Source organism: Nilaparvata lugens, chromosome 1, assembly GCF_014356525.2.
Source record: "Nilaparvata lugens isolate BPH chromosome 1, ASM1435652v1, whole genome shotgun sequence".
In the NCBI taxonomy this organism is placed as follows: Eukaryota; Metazoa; Arthropoda; class Insecta; order Hemiptera; family Delphacidae; genus Nilaparvata; species Nilaparvata lugens.
The window spans coordinates 48,168,424-48,188,103 of NC_052504.1; the positions used below are offsets into that span (position 1 = coordinate 48,168,424).

At 32.3% G+C, this 19,680-nt stretch overlaps 1 long non-coding RNA gene across 3 annotated transcripts in view; it reads left to right on the plus strand.

The window, feature by feature from the left end:
- The window catches only part of LOC111057371, a 54,851-nt gene extending 35,562 nt beyond the window's left edge, over nt 1-19,289 (plus strand). For all 3 annotated transcript variants that reach the window (XR_005572154.1, XR_005572151.1, XR_002606482.2), the window contains exon 3: nt 2,235-19,289. This is a non-coding gene — a long non-coding RNA (uncharacterized LOC111057371). The remainder of the gene's footprint in view (nt 1-2,234) is intronic.
- Nucleotides 19,290-19,680: the final 391 nt, after the last annotated feature.

Sequence of the window (19,680 nt, forward strand, 5' to 3'; positions counted from 1 at the left end):
CAATAATATAATAGTCCAATATAATTATCTCCAATAATCTTGATAAGTCTTCTCTACCATGAGTTTTACTGTTGTTCTGTTGGATCCCAAGTTTCCCCAAATAGATCTTCGGTAGAGATTGACTTTATGAACCCTCTAAACCTATCACTTTCTTACCCTTCTTCCGAATATCAATATCGGCCGACTTCCTGCAAGGAGATATTATTCACCCCTTGAGCAGAGCTACGGTCCGCATTGAGCAAGCCGACTGGAAGATATAAATAACTCGAATATTCTGTTCTTGTGCCAATTTCATACGACCGCACTTACTTCCTCTTCACTGCGACTTTCTCCCGGTTGGCTTGGAAAGCATTCGTACACTGAAATTCACTTCAAACTGTCAGAGTTTCTTATAACTAACACCAAAACTCCTCATACGAACAATTGTGGCAGTTGAACTCACTAAAGGTTATTCGAATCTGGGGGTTAGGAGCACACACTTTCCGGGGGGTTGGTTTACAGCAGCTACGTTCTTTCCTTCTGATTAGATAAGGAGCCGCATAAATTCCTCTGTGGTCGATGGAGGGAGAGAGAAACTTATTCACGATAATAATTATTCGCTCCCCAGTGCTACCATTGCGGCCTGCGCCCAATAACAATTTATTACAACAGAAATAAGCCAAAAACTTTGTCTGTGTTTCCGAAATAGCAACTCCCGCCACACTGCGGTATACTCCATTAAGGAGAGACGCGGTTCTTCGTACCCTCTGAAAGTCTATCACGAACAATTTCTAGCAATATTACTATGATAATTCATTATTATTTCAATTTTCTCAAGAATAAAATGTACGTCTTCATCATTTCTATCTGAAGTTCTTATGGAGAATCAGAATATATTTTTTGAATTTGAATGAGTGAGATTGATGATCTTCATAATCTTCAATTTGAAGATTGAACTTGCTATTTTCTGTATTAGAAATGTTGTTATTCCTTCATTTTTGCGAATCAGTTAATTTGAGTAAAGTCCATTGATAGGTTTTCAATAATAAAAATAGACATCAATTTAATGAAGCATCAAAAGAAGGCTTATCTTATTGTTTTGGAGCCTGAAGTTGAAGCTTCAGTTACAAATAATTTTAGAAATAGAAGTGGAAGTTGGGTATCTGTAATCCAACTCTGTATCTGTATCCAACCAAAACTGATTGCTGATCACAGCAAATCTTGAGAATTTCTCCCTCTCTCCACTCTTTAGGATAAAATGGAGTGGGAGAGTTCCGTACTCTCCACTACAGGATTTAAAGTATATTGTTATACAATGAATTATCGAGATCAGGTTGAATACTGAATAGCAGCGGTCGAAGCGATACATGTGTGGCTAGCTTCAATCTACTTGTTGGGGAATCGACTGTTATGATTGACCGGGGCTCAGAAATGTTGCGTGAACGCGCGTGTGGGAGTGCAGCTGACACCTGAGAGTGTGGGTCACACATCACGTAGGCCTACGCAGTGTTGATCCCATTTTGATAAAGGATTTAATTTACATTATTTCCATCCAGATCATGTATATTTAATATCCTGGGTGTTAGCCAGTCGTGGCTAATGCATTGATTGACAGTATGTGTGCTGGTGGATGTATCTGGACTCTGTATCCATCTAGATCCACTTTAAACTGTCAGAATTGGTTAATCTGATGTACAGAGCTCACTTATGGGAAATGCTGACGGTTCAGAATAGATCTCACTGGAGTATATAGGTATATCTTACTAGGTTGACCATCCCATGATTCTGTAAATGCAGTAACACGAGGGTCCAAAATCGGTCATGACATTTTTGTTCCTTTTTTCATCATTGCAACGTCATTTTGTTTCAAAATTTAGTAAAATACCAATGATAAAAACTCTCAATACACGCCGCAATTAAGTTCTCCCGCTCGCTGATTTTTTCAGAGCTCAGCTAAATAACACTAAATTGGATACGGTTGAATGTAATGTACGTTCGTGATGCAGGTCGTTCAGTGATGCAGCTGGAAAAATGCATTTCCAAAAATTTCATTGACTGATTTCTGTTGTGTGGGTCCCACACTCAGTTCATTCGATTCAATTGAGCCATAAGAGACAAAACAGCTACGAGCTAACCATATTTCAAACCAACTGTTCAAAATGTCACGGAATTGAAAAATTATACACATCCATCAAGAACCAGAACTTAATATCCAGAATGTTTCTTATACATTATTATCTTTTTCTTTGTTCCAGGCAAAGCCGTCATAGGAAGAAGATGAAACTTCATCGTCTTTGAAACTACTTTCATCGGACTGCTCAGAGATTGGAAGATGTCAAAAGTTCATCAATGCTGCATCTAATCTGGATATCTCTATTCTGTTTTGGAACTTCAACCTTTCATGGAACCATAGTTTTCTAATCATCTATAATATTCTATTTGGATGAGACGCCCCGCGAAGGAAATAAAAAGGATACGAAATCTACTCCACAACTACTACTGGTACCTCTATATGGGTCTTCAAGGTACTAAAGGATCTTTTCTTAGATAAAGGCAAACAGGTTTATTCTATAGTAAATATGAGTATTATGTTAGATTGGTATGTCTCCATGAAATAGGCACGATGAATAACAGAGTTCTACATATTTCAGATAATAAAACAATAATCACTAAATTCAAATCAATTTGGAACATTCAATAGATTCTATCTTCTATTTGGGTAAATTCAATGGGAATTGCGGTCAATAGTAGCCTACACACTTGCTATTCTGGAACATTGGCACACGAAATTGTATTACTAATGACTAGAAGTCTAGTAGTTTTGAAGAATGTAATTTTGACTTCAAAAAACAATAAGCTTCAGGAATCTGTAAGCTAAGATTCGCGAGTTCTTCCAAATTTATTATGAAGATAAAATATATTTACGATCTACAACTGTTAAATTCATTTGAATTCAATGTGATATAATTGCAACTACAACAAACTAAATCTTGAATTATTAACATGATTTACCTGATTCTGATAGAAGCAAATTTCAAACCAATTCAACAAGAAAATTATTTTATCTGATAGACCAATACTATATTTAGTCAATGATCAATCCAAAATGTTATTTGCTTCCCATGTCCCCTCGTATCATGAAAAACAGTATGGAAATTCAAACCAGGGCTAGATGTACAACTATCAAAAACACAAGCATACTTTGTAATAGTCAATATGACAAGATTCTGTGTACGTACAGTAGAGAATTTGAAAGAATAGCCCCGATTCAATCAATCAATTCAAATTTTATTTGGTTTTGTGAATGCTCTCTGAATGGAGAATTTCCCCTTCGTTGATATATGAAAAAAATACAATATACAGAAATGTTTTTTGTCATTTGGCTTCCAAATTTCATACTACGCGTAGTTGATAAGTTTAAGCAGATAAGATTTCAGCTACTCAATTACCCAATCTCATTTTTGATTACAATTATAATATCATCATCAAATTTCCAAGGAATACTTCTATCATCTGTAACTGTCAAATATTTTTATTATATGCTTTTTTATTTAGAGTTTAATACGGAATGGTCAATCAGAGAGAGATGTTCAGTGTATAAAGTATAAATCAAAGGAGAGCTCATCATAGGTATTCGGTGTATTTTACGGGTATTATTTTCCCAAATTATCACAATTGGAATCTCCTGTATTTCTTAATCCATAGAAAATATTGATAACCAGATTTTAGTGCAAGTTGAAGAAGAATGAGTAATAATAATCGGTCATAAGTGATGAATGTTTTACTTAAGTAATGTAATGGGAAATTGATTATTCATCAAGCAAGTCCTATCCACTGACAAATTTCGAACCTCTTGATCGTTAATACCATTTGGAAAATATCACGGGAAATATCGTAGAATTGGTCATTGAATCGAAAGGAAGAATAGCGGAACAAATCAATATATAGAACAATATATCAATAATGAGTCTTCACGATGTATACATATTCTCGAATAAGCAGTGTCAATTGGGTAGACTCACTCACAAAATTAACCACTAAATCAATGATAAACGGAAAATTGGCAAACAAGAAAATTCCAAATTCATACAATAATGAGAAATCAGAAGAAAGTTATTTTTTAGGCTCGAATTGCAATGATCCAGGTTAATTTCAGGCCAACTATCAATGGGAATATTCAACACAAATAATTTTGAAAATCTACACCAAAATCAAAAAAGAATCAATATTGCTCCAAACATGCTACACATTCAGTTCGAAGAAAATATCAATAGGCAGAATTTCATGATCCCGGACAAAATAATTTTTCCATAAAGACCTGTCAAAAAATAAGTTTCGATTCCAAATCCAAATGCAAATTTATGAGAAATACTGAGAGAATTCTAGACACCATTCAGCACAATATATTTGATCCACTGCAAAAACTGTTATTGATAATTACACAATAAGACTTTTCAGCATTCCAGAGTTTTCAAGGAATCAGTAATACAAAATCTCGGAAATCGGTCCAAGCTTTTAGAAAATCAATCAAAAATTGACACTTAGAAACATCCCCAATTTCGAAGAATTTTGAATTTAGAAAGAAAGTACGTTATATTTCATTTGTATCCATTATTCTCTGAGTAAATTTTAGCAATTGAGATTAATTAATATTTTCTGGCAATACAAACAACCATACCGTGCTGTCAATTATTCTAATATGTATTATCTCACTCCACTATTCAGAAATATAGACTATATAGCTTGACAAACTGAAACTGAAAAAATCATTAACATTTCGAAAGCATACGTATTCAAAAGCAGTATTTTATACATAATCGTTTCATTCAGGTTACTTTTGTTCTTTAATAATTCCCAGACATTTCTAATTAAGAATCTAAAACACTGTAATTTACTGTATGCTTATCGAAATAACTGGAAACTCAATATTGGAAATGACGCTAAAATATCAAAATAGGAATGAGAATCGCTTGGAAAAGCTTTTTAAAACAAATTCGATCGTTAATTCGTTGAGAAAAGCCATCTTTTGAACATCTTCAGGTACACAGCTGACACAAACAATTCAAATTAGTGAAATACTACACTCCAATTCCTAAAACACGAATAAAATTGCTAAAGAATATCAATATCTATTTTTAAACTTTCGAGCTATCAACTGAATAAATAAAATACAATTTTGGCAAAAAACAATTTAGTCATTTACCAAATTCAGCGGTATTCAGCAGTAGAAAATTATTTTTGTATTTGTGCTAGCCAAAACAATAATGCGAAAAGAAAAATAAGCTATTCTAGAAAAGGCGATTCTGTTGAACTTTCGAGAAAAGTTTTGGATATATTATTATAGGAGAAGTTGAACTAAATTCTTCCAGATATTGACTTTTTATATGATAATTTCCAAAATGCAGTAGGCTTCGGAAAAAACAATAATATTTTGACTCCCAAAAGTATCAGCTACATTGAGCAATATGACAATTCCTGAGTACCCATTCCGGTAGCTGTCAAAATCAAGTTCATTTTATATAAAAGGGCAGTTTTGGCATGATTTCAATCATCATTTAGCAGTGACTTCCAAAATCAGTGAGCTTGACTTCCAAAAAAACATGAAACGACACAGAAATTCGTAATCTATTTTTTTAATCAAGTTTTTACAGTCTATTCCATCTATTTAAATGAATTTGACAGTCATCCACTTCTTGAGGACTGGTATCTGAATATTGATTTTCCAACTCAAAATAAATTTCTGGAATCCAATCACCATTTGGCATTGACGTCTAAACAATTAACAATTGACAATCATATTAACGTGAAACAAAATCAAATTGATTCATATTTATAAAATTTGACTGAATCATTCTCATTTCAAGGTAACTGGTAGTGAAGTATTCAAAACAAAATACAGTTCTGGCAAGCATTTATTTTATCATCAAGTGACTTTCAAAAACAGTGATGCTGACTATCGACCAAACCATGAAATACATTCAAATTCAAATTCTACTCTCAACAATATATGATTGTAAATAATAGAATAGAATTCTCAATTGGAATTGTTTTGGAATTGGGAAATCAAAAACAGTTTTCGCTTGAATTTTATCATTTGGACATTCAAAAATAGTGAACTTGGTCATCAGCATATTTAGAAACAACATTCAAATCCAATTTCTACCAATACATTTTCTAGTGACTAATTTTCACTTCAATGTGACTACAAATTACGTTTGGAAAGTACCTACAGTTTCAAAATTAATTGTTATATTCAGCAAAAGCTCCCACTGTCTCTAACTCTCAATGATGTAAGAACAAAACAACAATCTCAAAATAACTGGAACAACATTCTAGTCTCATTCATATTAATAAAATTGACAGAAATATACTGTATAAAAGTTATCTAAAAAATCTAGTTCGAATCAAATCTGGTATAATATTATTCTGTCGTCCATTCTAAAACAAGATCAAAACATAGCAAACTTTATCAACCAAAATTCTTGAAACACTGATAAAATAGAAAACTCATAATAATATTTGGGTTACTTCTAAAAAGGGCTTCCAGGCGTTCTACTTTGGATATCAAAGTTTGACTTTATCTAGATTTGAACGACTAGAAAAACGCAGAGCACTCTTGGCAAATTAAAATGTCTGCTTCTTAGTTTCTCTATTTTAGCTTCAAGAGAGAAAGCAACGAAAATTAATAAATACAAAAATTCCAGTGCCAGTTCAAACCTCAAAAGTATCATTGAGTACATTTTGACCGATTTAGGCACAGAAATAGTTTCAAAAATCAAAGAAGGCTTCACTAGATAATTTTCAAAATTCGAAAAATTCGTTAGAAGAGCTTTAAGATTCACTGGTCACCAGCTGATTAATTTTGGCTCCTCTCACTCACCTCCTCCTTATATTATCCAGCCTGATCAAATTATAGAAGAGAAAACTTGGAACAAAAATTTAAAGAATAGTATCCACAAAAAAATATCAGTATTCCTAAAATCCTTGAGTTCTGACACAAGCTGAAACATCTCCAGATTTTAATGGCATTACCAGTTTTACATCACAATTAATCCAATGTCTTTCAAAATCAATCAGTCTCTGCTTACCATTACCCTTGGCTCCCACCGAACCCAAATTCACTAAACCAATTTGTAGAAGTTTTAGATAAAATTTAAAAATTCATGAAAAACAGTGCGCCTCAGTAACTCAGCTCAAGCAGATAGAAAATGGAAAAGCAAAATTCATTGATTTAACAATAATTAGTTTTGTGATATCGCCGAAGTATGATACGATCAAACAGTAATATTCCTTGACTTTTCAAATTGAAATGGAATCTATACAATTTCATATCACATAGACAGCGCACAAGTGATTTACAGTCTCATTTACTACTGGATCGTATTTCCTAGAATATGTTTGGTCAATTTAGGCCATTTCAACCAAATTGCTGAAAACATGACGGGGTCATTAAAATTAATATTTTGGCTCTAGTGATGTAAAGCGAAGAAATTTTCTCAAAAAACTGTAGTGATATCTTCAAAAGACTATGAAGTTTCTCACAAAAGTGAATTTTCATTTACATCACCCTATTAGCTTTGATTCATTGATATTCAAGATCTAAAATAAAGTCCTATTCAAAAAAAAGTTCATACGGCAAAAATAAATTCCGAAAAATGTTTCAGGTTCCAAACCCTGATTTTGGGAAACAAAACTCAACCCATCATGATCGATACAAATTCTTCATACTCTAGGACTTTCAGGAAAGTCCTGGATTCTAATTCCGGACTTCAAATTCTTGATAAACTATCCCTTTCATTCTCCGGTTATAACAAATCAAATCAGAATTGAAGAGAATACTGAAGGTAATTACTTCAATTCGATTATCAACGCAACAAGTGTGGATATCAAAATTAATAAGCGGTATTATTTGAAAAAGCGAATAACACTACAATTCTTATACTCATTTTCATCAACACAAGAAATAATTCATGATCATTGGATACGATATTTGAAACGGAAACTTTAAGAATTCAGACCACGTTTGGAAACTACTTTAGATAAATTTTGTCAACCACATCCTAAAACAATGCAGAAATTGTCCAAAAATTCATCCATCAAAATTCAAAGAATGTTATTCGTTGTGTAGTAGGAGCTCCGTCCATCAAAATTAGAAAATATTGCTAGTCTAGTTCTCATAATAACTCATTCATTTTCTACTAATTGTGAAGAGTAAAAGAAATTGAGACCTTTATTTGGCGATACATGATATTATTCCAGTAATCAATTATTTAAAAATTCAAAAAAACTCTTCGAGGTCTACATTCACGAATCAAAAATTGTTTGACAATTTTTTAAAATCAATTCTTATTTCTGGCAGAATATAATAGGCCTATAAACAAATCAGCTCTTACGCAAGTATTGCAATTTTGGACGTCTTCGGTGGAAAAATATAAATTAATTCATCTCCAAAAATCACATGAAAGCAGTTTTTTAGTTTTTGAAAAACCAATTCATGTTTTCATAAACTAATTTCGTGGGAATCAAGTGAATCTGTATTTTTAAGCAAAGACAAGTAGTATGTAGGTCTATTCTATTCTTCTGGCTAATCTTATCATATTTTCAATGAGCCAAACTATCCAAAATTCACGTTTATGACTAATATTCTGACTCTAAGGCCTCGCAATACAAGTATTATAAATTCTCATTTCGAAGGTAAACTCAAAAAATGACATTAAAAAAAAATAAAAAATAAGCCTGTAGAATGATCATTCTACACAAAAAAAGATACAAAAAGGAAATTCGCATCACTTATGTTGGATGAAATTTCCAAAAATTATAGTTCCGTAACAATCAGACTTTGATCAATCTTCCCTGCAACTTCACGCTAATTTTTTATCTCCATCCACATGAATCATTTAAAAACATCCAAGCCTCATCCACACTACAAGCTGAATTGGTTGTAGTTGGTTGAAATCTATCTTGGCTGAAAACAAATAAATCAAAACATATTTCAAAAATTAGGGAAACGAGACCATTACCAATTCTAACAGCACCCATGAAAACTAAAAGAAATGTTGTTATTGAAAAGCATTTGGAAACTTGTATCATTCGATAAAACAATATTGGACTTGTGGACATTTTTGGACTGAGTTGTTTGACTCAACATATCGATTCACAATGAAATCTAAAAGAGCCAGCCAATCGCATCAAAGTATTTCATCAGTTAACAATAATAGTCTATACTTCCTGATAACTTATATCAATATTTGAAATATTACCATTCAATAGAGGAGAAATTCATGTTTTAGAAATTATAGAAATTTTCCATTAAAAGAGATAAATTCACAAAACAGAATAGAATAATTACCCAATTCAATCCAAGAAACTTCAGGAAAAATTGAATCCACTCTTGGAATTTGTTCGCTGCAAATTTTCAAGAAGTGAAAAGAGAAAATTATCAAATTTTATACGGCTTTAAAAATCGAAGAAGGCATTTATCCCATCCTTAACAACCAACTATCTGTTAGAGATTTGTTATTAGAATCAAAAATTCGGTTTTCATTTGTGGTAATTCTTCTTGAAAATAATGGCCAAAACACGCAAAATTGTGGAAATACACAATAAAAAGTATTGATACAGAGAAAATTAAAAAAAAAAAACAATGATAAATGTTGATCACTCTCAAAATTCCACCTTTTGTATCTTTCTCGTATAAGCAGTCAAAGTTTAAAAGTGTTGATGGTATATCAATACAACAAAAATTCAATTTCGATAATGAAAAAAATTCAATCAAAAGAATTTTAAACAACATATTCAAAATCCCAACATCATTTCCCCTCTGTATTGAATTCATTCGACAATCCTGTTGTGAGCTTGTGGAGTTACTTAACAAGGTTTGGCACCATCTTAAGATTGAATTGGAGGAACGAAACACGACCCGATTCGTCGGCGAAGAAAATGCTGAATAGCGAGGGAGTTGCAAAGGGTGGTAAGGTGTCTTGGAAATAAATGCAAAATGATATATAGTGGATTTGGATTAATGGTTGAAGGAAGTCATGCATAATAGAGGAAGCGAGAGCGTAGGCTGACTTCAGACGAATGTGTTTTTGTCGAAGAAGGAAGGAGGCGTGCTGGTGAGAAATGATGATAAAAGACGTCGGTGAAGGAGAAGGTGAAGGAAACGGAGAAGGACAGTCGGCTGAGTGAGAGAGCGCGAAAGTGTAATTGCCTTTCAAAGTCATTTATTAAAACCCGGCCCGGGCGCAGAGCCGGGAAAAGCAATTTTCTTCACATGACGCCCCTCCTACGCTGCAGCACCGTGGTACAACGATCCGCGAGCCCCCCTGTACCCCCCAGCACCATCGCTACTTCAATCTTTTGACTAATGGTTCTAGGGAAGAAACTTCAGCGCCCGCTCCAGTTCGCTTTTGGATCCGCGTGTAATTTATGGCTGGAATAATTTCTTCCCCAGCTTTGTCTGTGTTGAAATAATTATTGACGAGATGTGTAACTTCTTTAATGACTTTGACTGCGACTCTGTGACACAAAGGGATCCGTCGGCGGAGACGAATTCCAAGTTTCGACATGCCTAATGACACCAACTACCCCCCCCCCCCACAACCATCCACCAAAACCCCTGAAGGCAGACTCACACCAACCTAGTATTACTCTCACGACACAAAAACTATATCACCTTCATTCAACAGCTGAGAGCAGTGTGCAACTCTTGTAATTTCGACTGTCAGCGCTGCTGCTGCTGCTATCGTCGTCAAATCTCAAAATCGAAACTCTCTTCTCGCTTATAATTCGAAAGCAATCTAAAACTTGTCGTATCTCACCAAGAAGACACATTTGGCACAATATAGCACAAACTTCAGCATCTTCTTGAGTGATAAGTCGTTTCCGTCTTGGAGATAAGTTATTCAGATTTGTAAAACAGAATGCCATCCTATGATCAATTTTGTAAATCGAAATTCCATGTCATAATTAAATCTGTTTGTAGAGAAATTACATTTTATAATCACATTTATGAAGTAAAATTCTATCAATAGCATTAGTGAAACAAAATCCCAATCCGCAATAAAATTGTTAAACTGAACTTCACAGAGTATCAAAATTGAAAAAAATAACAGTTTTATAATCAAATTTCTTATACAAAATTTCATTTTAGAACCATATTTGTGAATCAAAATTTCACTTTTGTAATCATATTGAATTTCGAATAAGAATCCTAATTTCATTCCATGACTAAATTATTTTGTGAACTAAATTCCACCCAATGGACCAATCATATTTTTGATTCAAAATCATATTCCATAATGAAATCTTCGTCTAGAAGAATTCGATTAAATAATAAGAGTTTGCAAGACAAAATTGATTTTACGAATTATTCTATAGTACACTACAGATTCTCAATTCTCGGAAATGAAGTTTCTGGTCAACATTTTTTTTGTGTAGAATATGAAAAAAGTTGCTTTAAATTTCTCAAAACTCTGATATTGAAAATACAGCAATTCAAACCAAGATCAGTTAGAAAATTATGACCATGATACAGCAACCAGTTGAATACTATTAGATTCGAACACAATGATAAATCACCCAATACTCTTTCTGGCCATGAAGTACGGATTCTGATTACAAACTTGGTAACGCAATTTCACGTTCCTCATCCTCTTTTCTAATTTCAATCCTCATCCTCATTCCTTTCCGAATTTCAATCAAAAATAGAGCACCTAGAGATCTGCCAATTTCTCCACAGCATTTGACTTACCGATCAGGAAGAGATTTTAATCAGCTTCTAAATCAAAATCTAAACAAACTAGAAAAAATCATAGATGAAGAAGCTGCTATTCCCGTCTATAATAAATAATATCCATCACACTAAATTTCAACGGAGTCGCAGATGAATATCATAGTTAATAATTCAAACATGATCAAAACTAAATTGAATACAATGGAATCAGTTTCAGTAATGATGGAAAATTTTCGTGAGAAAGTGTTAACATGAGAATTCGATCAAGAATACAATCCCACCCCTTTTCCAAGTACAAAACATAGACTAATTTCTACTCGTCACATCATCTTCAAGAAAACAGTACATCTCATAAAAACAAAAAAAAGGTCCTCTCTTCGAAACTTACCACTGGCACAAATAAAAAACCTTCATAGAACATGCAAAAATCATATTCGTTAATAGACATTTTATCTAGACACAAAATTGCACTCTCATCCGACATACTCATCAAAATATCAACGATTTTCACCGACTTTTTCTTCCACAACGACTTCCATTAGAATTCATATTCTCTCTCAAAAATACTAGGTCTTCATGAAAAATTGTCATTTCAACTTCAAAATCAAGCAAAGTTCAAAATGAAATGAGAATACCTATACCACTCACACATTTTAGCAACTATAAAAACAAGAGGATAATTCAATGCGTTGATTTACATCAAAAATCACATTCAATCTGCCCTAGAAAATATATTATGATACCACTGAAGGTTCTGGATGCACACAGTCTGTTGCTATTTTTAGGACAATCCTCGGTTTATCTGGTGGTTATCAGTTCTACTGTTTTCGTGAATTTCAAACTCACATAATGGATGATGTTGTGACTGATTGTCAGTTGAACTTAGTTGATTGGCAGGAAGAGAGCTGTCAAGTTAGAAATGAACAAAGACTTGACTCTCTGAATTTTCACCCCATCCACACTTCCTGTCCAAAATTCGCTACAACTCAATTTATCAACTTTCCAGTCTCTGGTTTTATACCAAACGTGATTGAGTTTTGGCCAACTAGGCACTTACACTTCACAATAACGCGCAGCCCACCTAACTCAATTTATTTGACATGGAAATAAATTTGCAGATTTGAAACTCTCAACTTTTACAACAGCTTCTCAACCAACATGAAAACGCAAACCTCAGTTAGGTCGGATAAAGGGAAACTGGTTTTAAAATTCCAAAGTGGCATTAATCAAATAATAGACATGTTTTAGCCGTTCAAAAATACCTTGTTCATGAGATCCAACCATCATTTGATTCATGATGAAATAATATAATTGATGTTAAAAAATGGATTACAGCTTTATGAAAATTAATAAATTGAAAACAATTGGTTTTGTAACATCCTCTGAGTGTCAATCAAAGTGACATCGATTAATTGTTGTACAATTCTCCGATAACTGCAAAATTTTAAGAATATTTCTAGACGTTGAATTATGCAGAAAAAAATGCGAACAAAGAGTACATATTATAAAAAACTCAAGGCGTTAATGCCTTCGTAAAGATTTATCATCCTTGATAGCAAAGAGTTAATAGAAGTGACAATTCCCATTGTAGACTTGAAGAGTTTAAAAAAATTCAAAAATTTTAAAAGAGTTTGAAAAAAATTCAACTTGCCTCATCTAGAAGACGTTCAAAATAGTTCAAATCAGCTTACGGCATCAAAATTAGTTTTTCATGGATCGATATAACATTTAACCGGCTCAATCGCTCTGAATTCCAAATAACTCTCCAAATTTCAGATCAATGGTTCAATAGAATACAACCGCCTAATTTTTTCGAAATACGATGAAAGTTTCTAATTATTTCATAGAACAAAGCAAATTCGAATTGTTCAATCAATTTTGGCACATTATATTGTATTCTGGAATAAGACTTCTTTCCTCATAATGCTCTGCTTTTTTGAATTGCAAATCTGTATATTTGAAACGTCTTCAAGAAGAAATTTATTCCACGTAAATCAAATAAGAATATTCATGACTTTCAAAAGTTAATATTCCATTTCTAATTCAAATTCTGGACCTTAATTCAGTCGGATAAAAGTCAATTTGAATATCGAATCTATACCAACATTTGATCAGGGCTCGAAATTACTATTCAAAAGAGAAAAATGATCGAACAATGCAGTGAGAGTATGGCTTCCTCTTCGAGTTTCTTTTTCCAAAATCATTTTCAGAATATAATCATTATCAAATTAGACTGTCTCTCGCTCAAATTTGAATCAGACTATGAAATTCCAATGTTTGAATCTCCCAATTGATCAAGAATCAAATTTAACAACTTCAAAATAGATGGTATCTCTTCAAAATTCACACTCTCCTCTCACCTATCACGAATAAATCCGTTCTAATTTACTAATCCTTTACTTATTATTACCTAAAAAATTATCTCCAATTTTTTCTTACTATTGAATCTCACTCCATTCAGAACAGCATTCACTTGATACTACTTTTCTTATATTTTTCTGTATATGACTCTCTAAAATGAAATTATTTCAATATCATAACCTCACACGTTGATCCTGATACCTCAACTGACAATAGAGAACGAATTTATAAATAATTCAATGATATTCGATTCTGAGGATGCTTGAACAAAACTGAAAACCATTGAGACGAATCTGTAACTTTTAAGGAAATATTTTCTTCGTCTGGATCACAGGCTTATTTCAAATGCTCCTATTCGAACACTATTAAAACTTCCGATCACAAAATTAATAATTCAGATGGATTCATTCTAAAATAATTTATTGAGAAACTCAAAAACATCATACCAGTGCAAGAAATTTTGTTCAAATACCGTTCATCCTGTTATCTCATCTGGCAATAGAAAACAAATTGACAAAAATAGTCCAATGATATTCGATTCTGAGGATGCTTCAACAGAACTGAATACCTTTGAGAAGAATTTGTAACTTCGTCTCAGAAAATATTTCTTCGTCTAAATTACAGTCTCATTTGAAACGCTCCTATTCCAAATCAATTGGAACATTCGATCACAGAATTAAAAATACAGATTGTTTTATTCATGGATAATTGGAGAAATTCAAACACATCATACCAGTACAAGAATATTTGTTCAAAAATCCACCAGAATAGAGTATAATATAATAAATGTTATTCAAATTATCAGGGAATCAATCAAAATTATTCTTCACGAATCATACTGTATCCGAAAAATATTACGCACATTCTCTTATAAGATGTTCAAAGATGGAGATCAATTTGAATTCTGTCTTTTTTGAATTAATGTACAATATTTGCCTAACAGGTTTGAATTCAAAAAGTTAGATTTATGCTAGATGTCCTCTAATCGACTTCAGCACGAAAATGGATCAAGCATTCAAACAAAAATTTGTAAAAAAACTCTATCAAACCCATCGACTATTCAATTCATAACTAAATTATTCTTACTAGCAGAATAATATTCTATAGAATCAACTCACTATATATATCGATTTGGATTATTTTACATAATTCTATCCAAATAAATTAACAAATTGTCAAATATGTCATATAATATATACATTTAGGCTATCATCATTCAGAATAGTTCTGAGAGATTTATTTTCAAGTTCAGATTAAGAGACCTTTCATATGAATAATTTTTGTAATTTGCTATGAAAATAGATCGTCAAAAGATTATAACGATTATACTTTATACGAGCATCTGCATCCTAACCTCCAGTCACAGTTACCCTCAATCGACTCCCTCATAGATATCAATAAAATTACGTTTCATTTTAGAGCTGATGCAATGCTCTATAATCCAACAAGAGAAACTCAATTAACGCTGGGAAAATATTTTGGATTTGGATCAGATTTTCCTCATAATATCTGAGGAAGCTATATATTATCTCTGATTAAACGAAGGATCCGAGTCGATTTTATGAGAGAACTTCCATCATTTCAATGACTAGGCTGTTCAAACGTCTGGCTCAACAACAGCTCTGAGCCAAAGCAATATAAACTTTGCAGAGTTCTAATATTTGTTCAATTTTCTTAATTCCCAAAAGCCCTCGAGAAAGCAGACTATCAGCGAAATCTAGCTCTCGGTCTACAATCCAGTCATCTGTTGTTATTCTAGAGGATTTCGGTTTCGAAGAGACGAGGAGTGAGAGGGGAGCTTCAGGCTTTCTAGAGATGCTTGCTTGAGAAGACACAATTCTTGTTAATGTTGCTCGTTGTTAATCTTGAGGAACTGAAGCATGAATACTTGAATAGTTCGGTGAGATGTATCCACAAATCTTTGAAAGTTATCAATAAGATACAATAATCCTCACACTGAATCCCTTGCTATAACAAAATGTAAGAAAAATCATTGAGAGCAATCAAATATGAAGAAAAAAAAAAGCCAGCAATCACGAAAAATTATTACGATTCCCTTCTTTATAGAGTACTCTCATTCTCATTTGTGGTTCTAAAACGAGATACGAGTATAAAGAAGAGATTTAACTAGTGAAAAACCAAAATTTAACACTATTGAAAAATCGCTCAACCAAAAAATATAGAAAAATCATAAAAAGATTAAAAAAATCAACTCTTGCACTGAAATTGATGAGTAGTTTCACTGATCCAAACGAAATTTGTTCCAAGATGCAAGATCGAGCAGCAAAATTTCCTGGATTTGTAGTTTCTTTTCGACTTAACAGTGAACGGTTCACTGTTCCATTTTGTTCACTGTTCACAAGCCATCTTGTAATCTAAATTATCCCAATCAATCTAGAATCTACAAAAAATCAACATAATTTTCTCACATGGCTCAACTTACAATCTCACTTCCGTGATACATTCAAAACAATAAATCATCTTCAGAATCAGAATCGAAATGGACAATGCAGAGAGAATTTGTTACACGATAACAAATTTAACTGACGTCTCAGAAAAACATTCCAATGTGAATTCTCATTCGTGTAACTTCATTGTTTTCCTATTTCAAATCATAAAATCACAAGCAAAACTGTTCTCTGCTGACATTTTCTTTCAAAAAAATATGTATAGAATCCAGATTTACAATACCAAATTATCAACGAATTCCCACAATAATCATATTGAAAGTATTTTCTTCGGCAGAATATTAAAACCCAAATTTTGGAGGAATTGGAATGAATCCAGATTTTTCAAAAAGGAAAACATAGACTACGACCAATTTGGAGGAGAAAATTCACATTTACTCCACTTTTATGAGAAATGAATGAGTATGGAAGTCTTAGAGAACCCTGGAATAATCTTAGCCCTGTCTTAGCCCTGGAATAATCCATAAACAAAAAATGTTTTACACAAAATCCATACTTTTCAAACTCAACCTTTTTGGGATTATCTTGATAAAAGTTGATAAAAATAAGTTCATATTATTCACCCATAAGTTTTTCAAGAATATTATTTGAAATAGAATCTGTCTAATAAAGGATCTAAGCCTATAATATAAAAAACATCTACAATCTCTGAGCATCTATCACGAATAGTATTAGCGTCTCTTCTTATGTCATTATATATTTTTAGGTACATGTCGCGTAATTTTTATTGTCCTTTACATCTCAACACTGATTGATAATTATTACATTATACATTATTTTCTTCTCACCCTCACAACATATAAAGCCGATTGATAAGTCAATCAGATTACTCATATTGAATGAGCATAGTTGTTATTTTTGTCCGTTAAAGTATAATTAGTACTCTAGTATAAGTATTTGTTATGGAAACTCGAAATGTTGTTGAAACTTGTTATTAAATTGAAAAAAAATTGTTCAAACTGTTGGTTAACTTTCCATTGCTAAGATTTGCAAGGTGAATGTGAAAAAAATGTTTTTTTTTTTCGAAGATCCAAAAAATTGATAGTTTTAAGAGCGGAAAGCTACCTCCTCAATCTTATGTGTAGTGGGTGAGAAGAAAAATCATATGAAAAGAGGATAAAGTCATGATATTCTAACTAAACTCATGTTGGAATATAATTCATCTTCTTTTTTCTTTTGTTTTACTTTGTTACTAGTTACAATTACTTCAAGAATTGTTCGAAATATTGTTATAAATCGACAAGTTATAAGTAGAGTGATTATAAGCCAATGTTTTTACAATAATTATCATAATTATTACGGATGTAAATATGTATTCGAAACGATTGTACTGTATATTGTGATTATCACCAAAATTCTATCTATGGAATTATTAGTTTTAGAATATTCAATTGATAATAAAAATAGTCTGACTTATTAATTTCACGGGTATAACTGACATTAAAGATTTGATAATGGTTATGAACTAATATGGCCAGTAATAGTTTCACTTCACAAACGTACACAATCAATCTAGGATACAGTGGAGGACCCATTTTCTAGCAAGGTTTCTGGGCAACAGGCAACGGAAGATAACGAGTAGTTGGAAATAACGCTACGGAATCGTCATTTCCCGTTCTCTGCTTCCCAGAAATGTTGCTAAGAAGTCGTCCTCAGAAAATTTCAATCCTGATTAAGTGAACTACCTATATTCCTTGAGAACTTTATCAATTTCAAACAGCTGGTTCGGAAGTGGTTCATTCCCATAGTTAATTTATCAAAATTATACCGACTGGATATCACGATAAAAATATGGGAATATGAAATTGGGGAAATGATCATGCAAGATGTTCAGAACCTCAATTTCTGTTAAAAGTTCATCACAAGGAGTCAGTCTTGAAAAAATCAATATATTTGCTTCTAAAGAATACTTCAACAAAATCACATACTGTGTGTCAGTAACTGCACTACTTTTCCAGCCATATTTACTGTTTTTGATCATTATTTTTGAACTCAACTAATATTCGGAATCTGTCTGGAACAAGTATTGGTTTCACTCAGGAAAATCTTTTGCATGTATTCTGAAATAAGAAAATTCACGAATTCATCTCCAGATAACAATAACAATAGATCATACTGGTTCACAGTGTATGATTTTGTTGAAAGTATAACCTGTCCTAGATTCACTGTGCAAATATTTTAAGATAATTCATAGTTCAAATTCATTGTATTGACATCATCAAATGCTCAAAAAGTCTTTCATAGTCATTTATCAGAGTGTATGTACCACTGTTTTGTTATCACGTAAATATGAGACTGAAATTGTTATGAAGCTTTAAATTTAAATGATATTAATAGTTTTTTGGATTAAGTGTCTTAAAATTCGAAATTCTGACACATTCTTGATTCTCGTTAATTTTTTTTCTTTTGAAAATGTTTCTTTTTAATTGTTACAAGTATCATTATGATGATGTGATTGTTCATTATTGACAATGTTGAGATTAGATTAAGAACAATAAAAAACATGACCTGGTGGAATGTTTGGGTCACTCGGCGAGTAAATTCATACTTTTGGCAAGACAAAATTCAAAATTTCTTTCAAAATTTCCGTTGGTACTAAATTTTTTGTAAAACGCATTTGGCTAAGCGTTGTAAATAGATCAGTTTTGGCTGTATGATCACAATTTTTTGGTAATATAATTTGGCTAACCAATTTATCATCCATTTGGCTATCACAATTTTTGGTATTAAAATATTCAAAATTCGAATGTGTATTATTCTTTATTTTCCTGGTCCTCTCTCCTACAATAAATTGTAGGAATTTCTTTCATCATTCACATTACATTTGCTCAATATTTAGCTACGGTATTACTTATAGTAGTGGCTATAGTTTATGAGCAAATGGTCATGAAAAAACTTGTATTCCACTCGTAATTTAGTGAAAATTACTCGTATTCATGGACATTACGTTGGTTCATTGAGTATTCAATAGTAGTAAAACGAACGAGGAAATTATATGAAACTCTGAACAATATTTTCCCTTGACTATCATCAATCTCCATTGTGAGCTTTTTCACAATTAATTTTCATCCATATTATAAAAACATTCTATATATTCAATATACAACTAAGGGACATCAACACTTGGGCATAAAATCG